The sequence below is a fragment of the Phalangium opilio genome, unplaced genomic scaffold (assembly GCF_054372755.1).
Source record: "Phalangium opilio isolate 3A_F unplaced genomic scaffold, DU_Popi_V2 ptg000089l_1, whole genome shotgun sequence".
In the NCBI taxonomy this organism is placed as follows: Eukaryota; Metazoa; Arthropoda; class Arachnida; order Opiliones; family Phalangiidae; genus Phalangium; species Phalangium opilio.
In genome coordinates, this window is record NW_028324194.1 from 592,179 (window position 1) to 611,444 (window position 19,266).

Sequence of the window (19,266 nt, forward strand, 5' to 3'; positions counted from 1 at the left end):
GTGAAGGTCCCCACTTGTAAATGTATCGGGTGTGAAAAATGAAATACTTGATGGAATCATATAGGCTTTGAAACTAATTCAAAATCTCTTAATTTATACACAAATGTCCCCAGATATAAGGTAGGAAGACGGTTTAGGTCCCCACTTGTAAACCTGAAATTAGCTCAAAACTTAAGTGTTAAGCTAGAAATAGGACTGATTACTTAAATTTCATTCTGATAATCAATATTTAAACTATAAAATTAAAATATACATGAAATTAGAAAATGTGTGTTTAAAAGACCCCACTTGTCTGTTGAAATGACTGTGAAGGTCCCCACTTGTAAATTTATCGAGTGTGAAAAATGAAATTGAAATACCTGATGGAAATATATAGGCTTTGACACTAATTTAAAACCTAATAATTTATACACAAATGTCCCCAGATATAAGGTTGGAAGACGGTTTAGGTCCCCACTTGTAAACCTGAAATCAGCTCAAAACTTAAGTGTTAAGCCTTTAAAAGGTCCAATTACCTAAATTTCATTATAATAATCAATATTTAAATTATAAAATTAAAATAAACATGAAATTAGAAAATGTGTGTTTAAAAGACCCCACTTGTCTGTTGAAATGACGGTGAAGGTCCCCACTTGTAAATTTATCGAGTGTGAAAAATGAAATTGAAATACTTGATTGAACCATATAGGCTTCGACACTAGTACAAAATCTAATAAATTATACACAAATGTCCCCAGATATAAGGTTGGAAGACTGTTTAGGTCCCCACTTGTAAACCTGAAATTAGCTCAAAACTTAAGTGTTAAGCTAGAAATAGGACTGATTACTTAAATTTCATTCTGATAATCAATATTTAAACTATAAAATTAAAATATACATGAAATTAGAAAATGTGTGTTTAAAAGACCCCACTTGTCTGTTGAAATGACTGTGAAGGTCCCCACTTGTAAATTTATCGAGTGTGAAAAATGAAATTGAAATACCTGATGGAAATATATAGGCTTTGACACTAATTTAAAACCTAATAATTTATACACAAATGTCCCCAGATATAAGGTTGGAAGACGGTTTAGGTCCCCACTTGTAAACCTGAAATCAGCTCAAAACTTAAGTGTTAAGCCTTTAAAAGGTCCAATTACCTAAATTTCATTATAATAATCAATATTTAAATTATAAAATTAAAATAAACATGAAATTAGAAAATGTGTGTTTAAAAGACCCCACTTGTCTGTTGAAATGACGGTGAAGGTCCCCACTTGTAAATTTATCGAGTGTGAAAAATGAAATTGAAATACTTGATTGAACCATATAGGCTTCGACACTAGTACAAAATCTAATAAATTATACACAAATGTCCCCAGATATAAGGTTGGAAGACTGTTTAGGTCCCCACTTGTAAACCTGAAATTAGCTCAAAACTTAAGTGTTAAGCTAGAAATAGGACTGATTACTTAAATTTCATTCTGATAATCAATATTTAAACTATAAAATTAAAATATACATGAAATTAGAAAATGTGTGTTTAAAAGACCCCTCTTGTCTGTTGAAATGACTGTGAAGGTCCCCACTTGTAAATTTATCGAGTGTGAAAAATGAAATTGAAATACCTGATGGAAATATATAGGCTTTGACACTAATTTAAAACCTAATAATTTATACACAAATGTCCCCAGATATAAGGTTGGAAGACGGTTTAGGTCCCCACTTGTAAACCTGAAATCAGCTCAAAACTTAAGTGTTAAGCCTTTAAAAGGTCTTATTACCTAAATTTCATTATAATAATCAATATTAAAAGTATAAAATTAAAATATACCTGAAATTAGAAAATTGTGTTTAAAAGACCCCACTTGTCTGTTGAAATGACGGTGAAGGTCCCCACTTGTAAATTTATCGAGTGTGAAAAAAGAAATTGAAATACCTGATGGAACCATATAGGCTTCGACACTAGTACAAAATCTAATAATTTATACACAAATGTCCCCAGATATAAGGTTGGAAGACTGTTTAGGTCCCCACTTGTAAACCTGAAATTAGCTCAAAACTTAAGTGTTAAGCTAGAAATAGGACTGATTACTTGAATTTCATTCTGATAATCAATATTTAAACTATAAAATTAAAATATACATGAAATTAGAAAATGTGTGTTTAAAAGACCCCACTTGTCTGTTGAAATGACTGTGAAGGTCCCCACTTGTAAATTTATCGAGTGTGAAAAATGAAATTGAAATACTTGATTGAACCATATAAGCTTTGACACTAATATAAAACATAATAATTTATACACAAATGTCCCCAGATATAAGGTTGGAAGACTGTTTAGGTCCCCACTTGTAAACCTGAAATCAGCTCAAAAATTAAGTGTTAAGCCTTTAAAAGGTCCGATTACCTAAATTTCATTATAATAATCAATATTAAAACTATAAAATTAAAATATACCTGAAATTAAAAAATGTGTGTTTAAAAGACCCCACTTGTCTGTTGAAATGACGGTGAAGGTCCCCACTTGTAAATTTATCGAGTGTGAAAAATGAAATTGAAATACTTGATTGAACCATATAGGCTTTGACACTAATTCAAAATCTAATAACTTATACACAAATGTCCCCAGATATAAGGTAGGAAGACGGTTTAGGTCCCCACTTGTAAACCTGAAATCAGCTCAAAACTTAATTGGTAAGCTAGAAATAGGACTGATTACTTAAATTTCATTCTGATAATCAATATTTTAACTATAACAGAAAAAGTTTCTTGTATTAGAGTGAGTTATTAAAGTCTTTGTGAGAGGAGGATTTATTTTGTTGTTTTTTATTTTGTCGCCATCTATGATGAGACAAAATATTACGGACATCCATTTATGAGACATAAAACGGAAAATTAGCTCCGCCTTCGTCGTCGCATTTTTTCGTCGTCAGCTCCGCCTTCGTCGTCGTCTCGCCTTCGCTCTCTTTAAACTACTCCAGAGCAATGAGATAGAATATATATATGAAACCTAGAGTCACAACGTGAGATCTCGAGATCGACGTTTCGCAATACACCTTTTATCGAGCATGAATCTTTATCAAATACGGGTGGCGCCACCCTAAGAACTTTTTTATTAACGTCTGCTGCTATAATCTGTGTAACAAGCTGTCAAGATAGTTTTTAAACGTGTTAAATAAAATAAGCATACGCGAGTATTTGAATTGTAACTCTATCTCTCTCATAGAGATCTATCTCATTGCTCCAGAGTCGCCGTAACAGGCTGAGAAATAAGGATTTTTTTTGCTGAGCGCGTGATCGAGTTGGCTTCGTTTGATTTTTGCACATAACGACTTCTAAAGCCTTCCGTTAACCAGGGATAAGGGAGTCAGATGGATTGGAAATGATGATGGGCGACCTGCGGCACCATATCTCTCCCAGTGTACCTCGCGCACGCCCCTACCTTTCCGTAGGCGATTGCTAAGTGCTGCCGCGTAGCGCCATTTTATTTGAATGAGAACTAGCTTCTATTTTTGAGATAGAGGGAGCGTCCTTTACAATTTCGTCCGGCACGACCCTACCTAACCGCTGGGGATGATGGGAGGACTATGGTGCCGTAGGTGGGGGTACAAAGGCAACGCTTAAGGTATGGGGGTTTCCACTCCATTACTCTCTCCTTCAAGCGTTAACGGTAATCAAACTTAATTTGATTTAAACTATTTTTCGTGTTATCGCCGTCTTTTGGTTTTACCTACTGGCAGCGTTTTGCCATAGGTCTTGGAAAAGCTCTTATTGTTTGTTCCTCGGGACTCATGACGGGGCTTTTCTATAACTGTGTTTGAGACCTTACTTAAAATACCTCCACTCTCATGTTTTCGCTGTTATTCTTTGAATTTCGGTAATTAAACGTGCGGACTCGACATTTTTTGTTGCTCACTGCATTCCGCTAACGGTGTTTAATTTTTTAATTCGGTTTCATCGTTATTTTTAATTCGGTTTCATCGTTATTTGGCTCATTTTCGCCGAAAGTGACGCTGTAACGCCGACGGGGATATTGCCTAGTCCTTGTCTCAGACCGTCCTAAAAAGTTTAAAATTCATTATGCCGTCTGCTAAACACTATGATCTCATTTAAATTGTGCGGAAACGTGTTTTAAACTAATATGGGTCATTCCAAGGACACGTGTCTTTTGTGTGACCTCTTTATGTTCGGCTCCCTGTCATTGTAGCCGTAACAGGCTGAGAAATAAGGATTTTTTGGGGTTTGTTGTATCTCGGATTTTGTTGAGGAGATATTCTTTATACGATTTCAATATTAATTAGCAATGTTACTGTATATAAGTAAGGCATTAATTATACAGTGCCTTAATATAGTTTTTGTAATAATTATCCTTTGCTATTATATCAATATGGAGTTCATTATACATTGCTAAAATACATTAGAAAGCGCGACAAAATTGTAAGGGTTTCCTTGGAACTCTTGTTTCCTGTGGATTTATAGACTTATATACTTTGTTCCAGTATTGGTTATCAGCAGTGGCTTTCAGCACAAGCAAAACTAGGTCTCTATGTAACGACGAACAAATATTTTGTTTCATTATACAGAATATCGCGTTTTAAAATCCTAAATATCAGTATTGCTTTCTTCTGTTGGCAGTACGCAAAAACCTACCTCCCATAGAGACCTAGCATTGCTCGAACTGACCACCGAAGCTGGAACAGTGTATATATCGCGTCAGCTGCCGTCGGAGGTAAGGAGTAGAGCGAGGGGTTGGATATTTTGGATAAAATGTAGGGGATTTCGAAATCCAATTTGATTTCTTCGTGTATCGTTTGATTTCGTCGGATTTTGATTCATTTCAAGATTCGATAAATTCCCACGGATTTCGTCGGATTATATTTCCACGGATTTTGAGGTATTTCCTGTGATTTCCTCGTATTTTCAGATTTTTCTGTTGATTTCGTTGGATTCTGAGATTTTTTCTTGGATTTTGTGATTGTTTTAATGAATTTCGCGATGTCTTTACTGATTTTGTGATTTTTTTAATGATTTTTTATTTTGTTTTTTCTTTACTGATTTTCTGATTTCGTTATTTCGTTACTGATTTCGGATTTTTGTAAAATTTCGAAATCAGCGAAATAAGTTTGATTTCATTCCGGATTTCTGATTTTGTTATTGATTTCTTATTTCTTAAGTTGGATTTCGTGAATGACCGACCCCTCGGAGTCGCCTATCCTATACGCGATGTACGAGGTTACCTCCCATTTTTAAAATGTGAGTAGTTTTTGGTAAATGCCATCTAGTGAGCGATTTCTGTACTTTGATTTTATTCCGTATTTTAAAAATGGCCGCGGACAACAACAATCTTTATGACACAGAGTTAACCCTTTGTCAGGCCCCGAATGAAGTTTGCAAACGCGCGATCTCCACTCCCTAAAATCCCTATCACTACTTTTACAGCCAAGAACGGAACATTTTCTAACCCAATCTGCCATTTTTATTTTTCAAAACTTACTAATTACCAATGAGAATTAAAAAATATGTTCAAATCATCGGATTCATCGAGCCAAAGGATTTCAGACGATGGTTATGAACTTCCTGCTTTTGAACGCTAGATGGCTTTAAACACCGACGTTTAAAGAGACAAAAATAACGAATTTTACGCTTCACTTCGAAGCTAGATGGCGGTATCAAAAACTACTAAGACGCAATGGCAGCCCCCCTTGAATTTGCCTGGTAAACGACGTATAGCGAGAAAAAAATTTCCTCACGCGTTTATGATTTCACAACAAAACGAGAGGAGAGGAGAATCTCGTCTGGTTGCCATCCATTATGACAGTGCAGAGAATGTAGGGGAGAATTATACACCTTCTGTTTTGTTCTGCCAACTACTGTTGGTTCTTTACATGTACATGAAAGAAACAGATGAAAATCGGGTTCGGGGTAGGAGTGTTGTTCAAAGACTGGTAAAAAGGAGACAGAAGTAGATTACCGTGGCGCGAAAAGTTTATTTTTGAATTTTGCCTCTGATTTCCAGAAATCTTATGGTTGAAATGTATTTATTATTATCTGGGAGAGTTTCTAATTGTGTTTGATAAGGCTAAATATGTTTAAAATTATATTAACGGCTTGTTGAAAATAAAATTTAACATAGAGTTGTAGCTTTAAGTTCATTTACTTCTGACAAGAAAATCTACGTGACGAATTGTAGGCGGATTTATATATAATGATAATGCATGAAAGGGATAAAATAGATCGGATAACAGAGACAGATAGCATCACTTGACGTGGGGCCTTTGGGACTTGGGCTAAATATATTTTTAAAAGTGGACAAGAAAATTTCACTCTTCGTTTCTCTTTGGGTACATTATGGGTTACTATACCGAAGGTTTACGAATAACTAAAAACGTGGACGTTGTCATGTGGTACACTGCAGGCTTGTGTTATGTGACTTAAGAGTCGCGTACAAGTGTCTTCATCGTTATCGGCGTTAATCTCTGTTGAAAAGGAGAATTAATTGTTGCAACTAATTGGAAGAATAGGAACTTGGCAATTCGGGCTTAACTCCGCCCCCAGCGCCATTATGGTATGTTTTTTAACAGAATGAAAGCTATATAAGCCCCTCCTCCTGGTAGGTTTTTAGCACTACTGAAGGTAGACTGACGTTGCATGATGTAGTACTGCCAAGTCCCTATTATGGGTTTGATATAGCTTCTGGAAGGCTTCTGGTTTGTTCGCATTTATTTTGCAATTCCTTCACAACATGTTAATTTTGGACTAATTACACAAATTTAAAATAATCCTAATTAAAGTGTCGTTTAAATGGAAACTGGTTCCAAGCGTAATTTGAATTACCGCAGACATTTGTGAGATATCAAGGTTAGATTAATTACTTTTAGATGCAAACAGTGGGGAAGTTATTTTGTCTCGGTTATGACAGCTAATCCACCTTAATCCCAATCGTCTTAAGTTGGGGCTATCTCGGGATTCTTGGAGGGGATTAACTGGAAGAAAATTAAGAAATTCGTCTGTGGTATGTTACAGTAGCAGCCGACAGACGAATTTCTTCCCGTGCCTCTCCTCCGAAGCGTAGACCTTGTACAGACCTTGCCTCTCCTCCACGAATCACAAGATAAGCCTATTTTCTGGCGATAGGGAATAAGGTGGATCATAAGTTAATAAGTTATTTTCCGTAAGTATGAAACTTATGCTAGAGACTTACTGAGAGCTATCGAGATGGACGCTAGAATTGAGTACACTCGGTTTTCCAGTCCATCTTTCTATTTAGTCTGTGTTAAGCCTTTGTCAACGTCACTTCAACACAAGCTCTCAGTAACCAGTGACAAACTTATGGAACATATCTTATGACCTTATGGTGGATTGAAAATATTAATTAGTAATAATTCGTATTCATAATAAATTAGGAAAATTGAAGCGTTTAAATAGTTTTTAAAGCCATAATTAATTACTTGAGACTCAATCGCAATCAGTGCCTACAGATGGAAAGTTCAAACAGAGAGCTTCGAACGGTATGAGTCGTAGGATTTAAAAGTATTGTAATAAATGCCGGCGCGATTTATCTATTATGAATAATTGAGGATCCTACCTTTATTTTCTACTATATTTTCACTCTGGAAAATCTAGATGTATGAATAGACAAAAAGGGTAGAAACACTTTGTTTCAATCGTATTTAGAAACTGTGGGTTAAATATTTAATAGGCTTCTTTTTAAGTAATTGTTCAAATTACAAGGGAGGTAAATTAAAAGAACTAAGGCAATTTTAAAGCAAAATATTTAGTGGTTACAAATAATTTTCTTTTCAAGCCATTTTTTATTTTGAAATGTCGATAAATTTGGGAATGAAAACACCGTTATAAAGAAATTTGTTATAAATAAGTAAAACAACGTTAATAAAATACAATGCCAAACCAATTCTTCTCGAATTTTTTTGCAATATTATTCGCATTTAGCTTCTTTAAAATCTCTAGTCTTAAATTGATATGTTCTAGCATCACAGAATTAATTAAGGTTTCTCTTATTAGCCTGTAATAATGAAAAGCTTCAATAGTAGGAAGATTTTTAGGGTAATCGCGCTAGTGAAAATTGTTTGTATCTTTCAAAATCTCAAAAAAACATGAATACCTTTAATATGTTAATTTCTTGCTGAGCTGTGCTAATTAACTGGCAAATAAATAATTATAAATAGCAATTAGAAAAATGGTTTTGAACTAATTAATTAGCCAATTAGCAATAAGACATAAAATAGTTAAATTCAATGATAAATTAGTCATCTATTTTTCAAGTAATAAATTACAATTTCAAATTTCTAATTATTTACCTGTATAATTAAGGTCAAAAAACTGCAAGTAACAAATAACGCCTTAAAAGTGCCCATAGACTTCCTATTCCGCCTTTGGTAATGCATTTACCTTATTTTTAACAGTTTAAAGAACATAATAATTACATTCATAATCTTTATCCTTTAATTATAGCATATACTTAAGACTTTGCTCTCTCCGTTGCTTTAAATGAAGATTGAAAACTATAGCATTTCCAGTTCAAATATTCTTCATATTTAATTTAAATTTCCTCAAATTTGACGAACTAGACCCTTATTTTACTTACCAAAATGTTTTAAAGGTTCAAATAAGTATTCTTTTATGTTCAACATACCAAATAATGCTTATATTCAAGTAGTTATATTTGTCTGTTTAAATGAATCAAACAATTTTATTTCTACCTAAAGAAAACCAATACCTTAACATCAGATTGCACTTTATTACCACCGATGAATTATTAATTTTATATATATTTAACTGTGATAACTATAACCAACTGTATTTTTTATATATATATATATGCATTTATTACTCTTATATACAATTACTGTGAAAATTATAACCATTTGTAGTACAAGGCGGTAAACTCTGACTTTATGTAGCAAACAACAAATAAATAAAACATATGAATAATTCTTGGTGGCGTCAATGAATAACTTTAACGGTTGCATATGTCAAGCTTAAAATTCAATGCTAATATCTGCAGGCAGTCTTGGATTTGCATGTTTTGCCAAGATTGTTTTTTTCCAAGAGCTTTCCATATTACATAAACTGATTATCTTCAGGAATCTGAAAGATTTCAACGATATTTTCGAAGCCTTCTCGTAGATTATTTTTTACATCGATAACTGACAAGCACAATAAATCTTGTTCCTACTAAATTAAGGAAAATTGTAATCATTTTAGTGGTTTAAAAAGCCAAATTTTAAGCGGACGTCCAGAATGCCAGAACACAGCCCACCCGATAACTTCTCTTCCTCGACCTGAGCAGGCTAGGAAATAAGACAAGTTTACTGGTCAAAAACCACTTTATTAATAGCTCAGACCATCTTTAATTCCTACTTTTATTAAAAAAATAATGTATGGGAACCACTATAATTATTTTCATATTAACACAAATTTCGACTCCAGGAGTCCAGTTGTACATTTTTGTAAACAGTGCTAGGCTGAGAGAATAGAGAGAGGTTTGGAATGGAGACCAGCCCACCAGATCACGCTTCTACCCCGTCTGCACTTCATGGTGTCCAGGGGCAAGAGTGGGAAATATGGCTGTTGCACAAGTTAAAAAATTGCCTGGTCCAGTTTAAAGATTAAATTGGAGTGGGATCAGTGATCCACGGTTCCACTAAGAAAATTCCTGGGTAACCAGAATGCACACATTAACTCAATTTTATTAATCCACTTCTATATCTTAGCAGACGACGTGCTCTTTTCAATGGTCGATAAATTTACAAGTGGGGACCTTCACCGTCATTTCAACAGACAAGTGGGGTCTTTTAAACACACATTTTCTAATTTCATGTATATTTTAATTTTATAGTTTAAATATTGATTATCAGAATAAAATTTAAGTAATCAGTCCTATTTCTAGCTTAACACTTAAGTTTTGAGCTAATTTCAGGTTTACAAGTGGGGACCTAAACAGTCTTCCAACCTTATATCTGGGGACATTTGTGTATAAATTATTAGATTTTGTACTAGTGTCGAAGCCTATATGGTTCCATCAGGTATTTCAATTTCATTTTTCACACTCGATAAATTTACAAGTGGGGACCTTCACCGTCATTTCAACAGAGAAGTGGGGTCTTTTAAACACACATTTTCTAATTTCATGTATATTTTAATTTTATAGTTTTAATATTGATTATTATAATGAAATTTAGGTAATAAGACCTTTTAAAGGCTTAACACTTAAGTTTTGAGCTGATTTCAGGTTTACAAGTGGGGACCTAAACAGTCTTCCAACCTTATATCTGGGGACATTTGTGTATAAATTATTATGTTTTAAATTAGTGTCGAAGCCTATATGGTTCAATCAAGTTTTTCAATTTCATTTTTCACACTCGATAAATTTACAAGTGGGGACCTTCACCGTCATTTCAACAGACAAGTGGGGTCTTTTAAACACACATTTTCTAATTTCATGTATATTTTAATTTTATAGTTTAAATATTGATTATTATAATGAAATTTAGGTAATCGGACCTTTGAAAGGCTTAACACTTAAGTTTTGAGCTGATTTCAGGTTTACAAGTGGGGACCTAAACCGTCTTCCAACCTTATATCTGGGGACATTTGTGTATAAATTATTAGGTTTTAAATTAGTGTCAAAGCCTATATATTTCCATCAGGTATTTCAATTTCATTTTTCACACTCGATAAATTTACAAGTGGGGACCTTCACAGTCATTTCAACAGACAAGAGGGGTCTTTTAAACACACATTTTCTAATTTCATGTATATTTTAATTTTATAGTTTAAATATTGATTATCAGAATGAAATTTAAGTAATCAGTCCTATTTCTAGCTTAACACTTAAGTTTTGAGCTAATTTCAGGTTTACAAGTGGGGACCTAAACAGTCTTCCAACCTTATATCTGGGGACATTTGTGTATAATTTATTAGATTTTGTACTAGTGTCGAAGCCTATATGGTTCAATCAAGTTTTTCAATTTCATTTTTCACACTCGATAAATTTACAAGTGGGGACCTTCACCGTCATTTCAACAGACAAGTGGGGTCTTTTAAACACACATTTTCTAATTTCATGTATATTTTAATTTTATAGTTTAAATATTGATTATTATAATGAAATTTAGGTAATCGGACCTTTGAAAGGCTTAACACTTAAGTTTTGAGCTGATTTCAGGTTTACAAGTGGGGACCTAAACCGTCTTCCAACCTTATATCTGGGGACATTTGTGTATAAATTATTAGGTTTTAAATTAGTGTCAAAGCCTATATGGTTCAATCAAGTATTTCAATTTCATTTTTCACACTCGATAAATTTACAAGTGGGGACCTTCACCGTCATTTCAACAGACAAGTGGGGTCTTTTTAACACACATTTTCTAATTTCATGTATATTTTAATTTTATAGTTTAAATATTGATTATTATAATGAAATTTAGGTAATCGGACCTTTGAAAGGCTTAACACTTAAGTTTTGAGCTGATTTCAGGTTTACAAGTGGGGACCTAAACCGTCTTCCAACCTTATATCTGGGGACATTTGTGTATAAATTATTAGGTTTTAAATTAGTGTCAAAGCCTATATGGTTCAATCAAGTATTTCAATTTCATTTTTCACACTCGATAAATTTACAAGTGGGGACCTTCACAGTCATTTCAACAGACAAGAGGGGTCTTTTAAAAACACATTTTCTAATTTCATGTATATTTTAATTTTATAGTTTAAATATTGATTATCAGAATGAAATTTAAGTAATCAGTCCTATTTCTAGCTTAACACTTAAGTTTTGAGCTAATTTCAGGTTTACAAGTGGGGACCTAAACAGTCTTCCAACCTTATATCTGGGGACATTTGTGTATAATTTATTAGATTTTGTACTAGTGTCGAAGCCTATATGGTTCAATCAAGTATTTCAATTTCATTTTTCACACTCGATAAATTTACAAGTGGGGACCTTCACCGTCATTTCAACAGACAAGTGGGGTCTTTTAAACACACATTTTCTAATTTCATGTATATATTAATTTTATAGTTTAAATATTGATTATTATAATGAAATTTAGGTAATCGGACCTTTTAAAGGCTTAACACTTAAGTTTTGAGCTGATTTCAGGTTTACAAGTGGGGACCTAAACCGTCTTCCAACCTTATATCTGGGGACATTTGTGTATAAATTATTATGTTTTAAATTAGTGTCAAAGCCTATATAATTCCATCAGATATTTCAATTTCATTTTTCACACTCGATAAATTTACAAGTGGGGACCTTCACCGTCATTTCAACAGACAAGTGGGGTCTTTTAAACACACATTTTCTAATTTTATGTATATTTTAATTTTATAGTTTAAATATTGATTATTATAATGAAATTTAGGTAATCGTACCTTTTAAAGGCTTAACACTTAAGTTTTGAGCTGATTTCAGGTTTACAAGTGGGGACCTAAACCGTCTTCCAACCTTATATCTGGGGACATTTGTGTATAATTTATTAGATTTTGTACTAGTGTCGAAGCCTATATGGTTCAATCAAGTATTTCAATTTCATTTTTCACACTCGATAAATTTACAAGTGGGGACCTTCACCGTCATTTCAACAGACAAGTGGGGTCTTTTAAACACACATTTTCTAATTTCATGTATATTTTAATTTTATAGTTTAAATATTGATTATCAGAATGAAATTTAAGTAATCAGTCCTATTTCTAGCTTAACACTTAAGTTTTGAGCTAATTTCAGGTTTACAAGTGGGGACCTAAACAGTCTTCCAACCTTATATCTGGGGACATTTGTGTATAAATTATTAGGTTTTAAATTAGTGTCAAAGCCTATATGGTTCAATCAAGTATTTCAATTTCATTTTTCACACTCGATAAATTTACAAGTGGGGACCTTCACCGTCATTTCAACAGACAAGTGGGGTCTTTTAAACACACATTTTCTAATTTCATGTATATTTTAATTTTATAGTTTAAATATTGATTATTATAATGAAATTTAGGTAATCGGACCTTTGAAAGGCTTAACACTTAAGTTTTGAGCTGATTTCAGGTTTACAAGTGGGGACCTAAACCGTCTTCCAACCTTATATCTGGGGACATTTGTGTATAAATTATTAGGTTTTAAATTAGTGTCAAAGCCTATATATTTCCATCAGGTATTTCAATTTCATTTTTCACACTCGATAAATTTACAAGTGGGGATCTTCACAGTCATTTCAACAGACAAGAGGGGTCTTTTAAACACACATTTTCTAATTTCATGTATATTTTAATTTTATAGTTTAAATATTGATTATCAGAATGAAATTTAAGTAATCAGTCCTATTTCTAGCTTAACACTTAAGTTTTGAGCTAATTTCAGGTTTACAAGTGGGGACCTAAACAGTCTTCCAACCTTATATCTGGGGACATTTGTGTATAAATTATTATGTTTTAAATTAGGGTCAAAGCCTATATAATTCCATCAGATATTTCAATTTCATTTTTCACACTCGATAAATTTACAAGTGGGGACCTTCACAGTCATTTCAACAGACAAGTGGGGTCTTTTAAACACACATTTTCTAATTTAATGTATATTTTAATTTTATAGTTTAAATATTGATTATTATAATGAGATTTAGGTAATCGGACCTTTTAAAGGCTTAACACTTAAGTTTTGAGCTGATTTCAGGTTTACAAGTGGGGACCTAAACCGTCTTCCAACCTTATATCTGGGGACATTTGTGTATAAATTATTATGTTTTAAATTAGTGTCAAAGCCTATATAATTCCATCAGATATTTCAATTTCATTTTTCACACTCGATAAATTTACAAGTGGGGACCTTCACAGTCATTTCAACAGACAAGTGGGGTCTTTTAAACACACATTTTCTAATTTCATGTATATTTTAATTTTATAGTTTTAATATTGATTATTATAATGAAATTTAGGTAATCGGACCTTTTAAAGGCTTAACACTTAAGTTTTGAGCTGATTTCAGGTTTACAAGTGGGGACCTAAACCGTCTTCCAACCTTATATCTGGGGACATTTGTGTATAAATTATTAGATTTTGTACTAGTGTCGAAGCCTATATGGTTCCATCAGGTATTTCAATTTCATTTTCACACTCGATAAATTTACAAGTGGGGACCTTCACAGTCATTTCAACAGACAAGTGGGGTCTTTTAAACACACATTTTCTAATTTCATGTATATTTTAATTTTATAGTTTAAATATTGATTATCAGAATGAAATTTAAGTAATCAGTCCTATTTCTAGCTTAACACTTAAGTTTTGAGCTAATTTCAGGTTTACAAGTGGGGACCTAAACAGTCTTCGAACCTTATATCTGGGGACATTTGTGTATAAATTATTAGGTTTTAAATTAGTGTCAAAGCCTATATGGTTCAATCAAGTATTTCAATTTCATTTTTCACACTCGATAAATTTACAAGTGGGGACCTTCACCGTCATTTCAACAGACAAGTGGGGTCTTTTAAACACACATTTTCTAATTTCATGTATATTTTAATTTTATAGTTTAAATATTGATTATTATAATGAAATTTAGGTAATCGGACCTTTGAAAGGCTTAACACTTAAGTTTTGAGCTGATTTCAGGTTTACAAGTGGGGACCTAAACCGTCTTCCAACCTTATATCTGGGGACATTTGTGTATAAATTATTAGGTTTTAAATTAGTGTCAAAGCCTATATGGTTCAATCAAGTATTTCAATTTCATTTTTCACACTCGATAAATTTACAAGTGGGGACCTTCACAGTCATTTCAACAGACAAGAGGGGTCTTTTAAAAACACATTTTCTAATTTCATGTATATTTTAATTTTATAGTTTAAATATTGATTATCAGAATGAAATTTAAGTAATCAGTCCTATTTCTAGCTTAACACTTAAGTTTTGAGCTAATTTCAGGTTTACAAGTGGGGACCTAAACAGTCTTCCAACCTTATATCTGGGGACATTTGTGTATAATTTATTAGATTTTGTACTAGTGTCGAAGCCTATATGGTTCAATCAAGTATTTCAATTTCATTTTTCACACTCGATAAATTTACAAGTGGGGACCTTCACCGTCATTTCAACAGACAAGTGGGGTCTTTTAAACACACATTTTCTAATTTCATGTATATATTAATTTTATAGTTTAAATATTGATTATTATAATGAAATTTAGGTAATCGGACCTTTTAAAGGCTTAACACTTAAGTTTTGAGCTGATTTCAGGTTTACAAGTGGGGACCTAAACCGTCTTCCAACCTTATATCTGGGGACATTTGTGTATAAATTATTATGTTTTAAATTAGTGTCAAAGCCTATATAATTCCATCAGATATTTCAATTTCATTTTTCACACTCGATAAATTTACAAGTGGGGACCTTCACCGTCATTTCAACAGACAAGTGGGGTCTTTTAAACACACATTTTCTAATTTTATGTATATTTTAATTTTATAGTTTAAATATTGATTATTATAATGAAATTTAGGTAATCGTACCTTTTAAAGGCTTAACACTTAAGTTTTGAGCTGATTTCAGGTTTACAAGTGGGGACCTAAACCGTCTTCCAACCTTATATCTGGGGACATTTGTGTATAATTTATTAGATTTTGTACTAGTGTCGAAGCCTATATGGTTCAATCAAGTATTTCAATTTCATTTTTCACACTCGATAAATTTACAAGTGGGGACCTTCACCGTCATTTCAACAGACAAGTGGGGTCTTTTAAACACACATTTTCTAATTTCATGTATATTTTAATTTTATAGTTTAAATATTGATTATCAGAATGAAATTTAAGTAATCAGTCCTATTTCTAGCTTAACACTTAAGTTTTGAGCTAATTTCAGGTTTACAAGTGGGGACCTAAACAGTCTTCCAACCTTATATCTGGGGACATTTGTGTATAAATTATTAGGTTTTAAATTAGTGTCAAAGCCTATATGGTTCAATCAAGTATTTCAATTTCATTTTTCACACTCGATAAATTTACAAGTGGGGACCTTCACCGTCATTTCAACAGACAAGTGGGGTCTTTTAAACACACATTTTCTAATTTCATGTATATTTTAATTTTATAGTTTAAATATTGATTATTATAATGAAATTTAGGTAATCGGACCTTTGAAAGGCTTAACACTTAAGTTTTGAGCTGATTTCAGGTTTACAAGTGGGGACCTAAACCGTCTTCCAACCTTATATCTGGGGACATTTGTGTATAAATTATTAGGTTTTAAATTAGTGTCAAAGCCTATATATTTCCATCAGGTATTTCAATTTCATTTTTCACACTCGATAAATTTACAAGTGGGGATCTTCACAGTCATTTCAACAGACAAGAGGGGTCTTTTAAACACACATTTTCTAATTTCATGTATATTTTAATTTTATAGTTTAAATATTGATTATCAGAATGAAATTTAAGTAATCAGTCCTATTTCTAGCTTAACACTTAAGTTTTGAGCTAATTTCAGGTTTACAAGTGGGGACCTAAACAGTCTTCCAACCTTATATCTGGGGACATTTGTGTATAAATTATTATGTTTTAAATTAGTGTCAAAGCCTATATAATTCCATCAGATATTTCAATTTCATTTTTCACACTCGATAAATTTACAAGTGGGGACCTTCACAGTCATTTCAACAGACAAGTGGGGTCTTTTAAACACACATTTTCTAATTTCATGTATATTTTAATTTTATAGTTTAAATATTGATTATTATAATGAGATTTAGGTAATCGGACCTTTTAAAGGCTTAACACTTAAGTTTTGAGCTGATTTCAGGTTTACAAGTGGGGACCTAAACCGTCTTCCAACCTTATATCTGGGGACATTTGTGTATAAATTATTATGTTTTAAATTAGTGTCAAAGCCTATATAATTCCATCAGATATTTCAATTTCATTTTTCACACTCGATAAATTTACAAGTGGGGACCTTCACAGTCATTTCAACAGACAAGTGGGGTCTTTTAAACACACATTTTCTAATTTCATGTATATTTTAATTTTATAGTTTTAATATTGATTATTATAATGAAATTTAGGTAATCGGACCTTTTAAAGGCTTAACACTTAAGTTTTGAGCTGATTTCAGGTTTACAAGTGGGGACCTAAACCGTCTTCCAACCTTATATCTGGGGACATTTGTGTATAAATTATTAGATTTTGTACTAGTGTCGAAGCCTATATGGTTCCATCAGGTATTTCAATTTCATTTTCACAATAGATAAATTTACAAGTGGGGACCTTCACAGTCATTTCAACAGACAAGTGGGGTCTTTTAAACACACATTTTCTAATTTCATGTATATTTTAATTTTATAGTTTAAATATTGATTATCAGAATGAAATTTAAGTAATCAGTCCTATTTCTAGCTTAACACTTAAGTTTTGAGCTAATTTCAGGTTTACAAGTGGGGACCTAAACAGTCTTCGAACCTTATATCTGGGGACATTTGTGTATAAATTATTAGGTTTTAAATTAGTGTCAAAGCCTATATGGTTCAATCAAGTATTTCAATTTCATTTTTCACACTCGATAAATTTACAAGTGGGGACCTTCACCGTCATTTCAACAGACAAGTGGGGTCTTTTAAACACACATTTTCTAATTTCATGTATATTTTAATTTTATAGTTTAAATATTGATTATCAGAATGAAATTTAAGTAATCAGTCCTATTTCTAGCTTAACACTTAAGTTTTGAGCTAATTTCAGGTTTACAAGTGGGGACCTAAACAGTCTTCCAACCTTATATCTGGGGACATTTGTGTATAAATTATTAGATTTTGTACTAGTGTCGAAGCCTATATGGTTCCATCAGGTATTTCAATTTCATTTTTCACACTCGATAAATTTACAAGTGGGGACCTTCACCGTCATTTCAACAGACAAGTGGGGTCTTTTAAACACACATTTTCTAATTTCATGTATATTTTAATTTTATAGTTTTAATATTGATTATTATAATGAAATTTAGGTAATCGGACCTTTTAAAGGCTTAACACTTAAGTTTTGAGCTGATTTCAGGTTTACAAGTGGGGACCTAAACCGTCTTCCAACCTTATATCTGGGGACATTTGTGTATAAATTATTAGGTTTTAAATTAGTGTCAAAGCCTATATATTTCCATCAGGTATTTCAATTTTATTTTTCACACTCGATAAATTTACAAGTGGGGACCTTCACAGTCATTTCAACAGACAAGTGGGGTCTTTTAAACACACATTTTCTAATTTCATGTATATTTTAATTTTATAGTTTAAATATTGATTATCAGAATGAAATTTAAGTAATCAGTCCTATTTCTAGCTTAACACTTAAGTTTTGAGCTAATTTCAGGTTTACAAGTGGGGACCTAAACAGTCTTCGAACCTTATATCTGGGGACATTTGTGTATAAATTATTAGGTTTTAAATTAGTGTCAAAGCCTATATGGTTCAATCAAGTATTTCAATTTCATTTTTCACACTCGATAAATTTACAAGTGGGGACCTTCACCGTCATTTCAACAGACAAGTGGGGTCTTTTAAACACACATTTTCTAATTTCATGTATATTTTAATTTTATAGTTTAAATATTGATTATTATAATGAAATTTAGGTAATCGGACCTTTGAAAGGCTTAACACTTAAGTTTTGAGCTGATTTCAGGTTTACAAGTGGGGACCTAAACCGTCTTCCAACCTTATATCTGGGGACATTTGTGTATAAATTATTAGGTTTTAAATTAGTGTCAAAGCCTATATGGTTCAATCAAGTATTTCAATTTCATTTTTCACACTCGATAAATTTACAAGTGGGGACCTTCACAGTCATTTCAACAGACAAGAGGGGTCTTTTAAAAACACATTTTCTAATTTCATGTATATTTTAATTTTATAGTTTAAATATTGATTATCAGAATGAAATTTAAGTAATCAGTCCTATTTCTAGCTTAACACTTAAGTTTTGAGCTAATTTCAGGTTTACAAGTGGGGACCTAAACAGTCTTCCAACCTTATATCTGGGGACATTTGTGTATAATTTATTAGATTTTGTACTAGTGTCGAAGCCTATATGGTTCAATCAAGTATTTCAATTTCATTTTTCACACTCGATAAATTTACAAGTGGGGACCTTCACCGTCATTTCAACAGACAAGTGGGGTCTTTTAAACACACATTTTCTAATTTCATGTATATATTAATTTTATAGTTTAAATATTGATTATTATAATGAAATTTAGGTAATCGGACCTTTTAAAGGCTTAACACTTAAGTTTTGA

The 19,266-nt window shown here is 32.3% G+C and overlaps 1 long non-coding RNA gene across 2 annotated transcripts; it reads left to right on the forward strand.

Annotated features, from left to right (window-relative positions):
• The first annotated feature begins 6,380 nt into the window (after window positions 1-6,380).
• LOC149646219 (uncharacterized) lies at window positions 6,381-8,936 on the forward strand. Of its 2 annotated transcripts, none has more exons than XR_016371821.1 (3): window positions 6,381-6,544; window positions 8,311-8,375; window positions 8,452-8,936. It is a non-coding gene; the product is annotated as an uncharacterized LOC149646219 (long non-coding RNA). The 2 variants fall into 2 exon arrangements; XR_016371822.1 differs by lacking the exon at window positions 6,381-6,544 and adding an exon at window positions 7,054-7,487.
• Window positions 8,937-19,266: the final 10,330 nt, after the last annotated feature.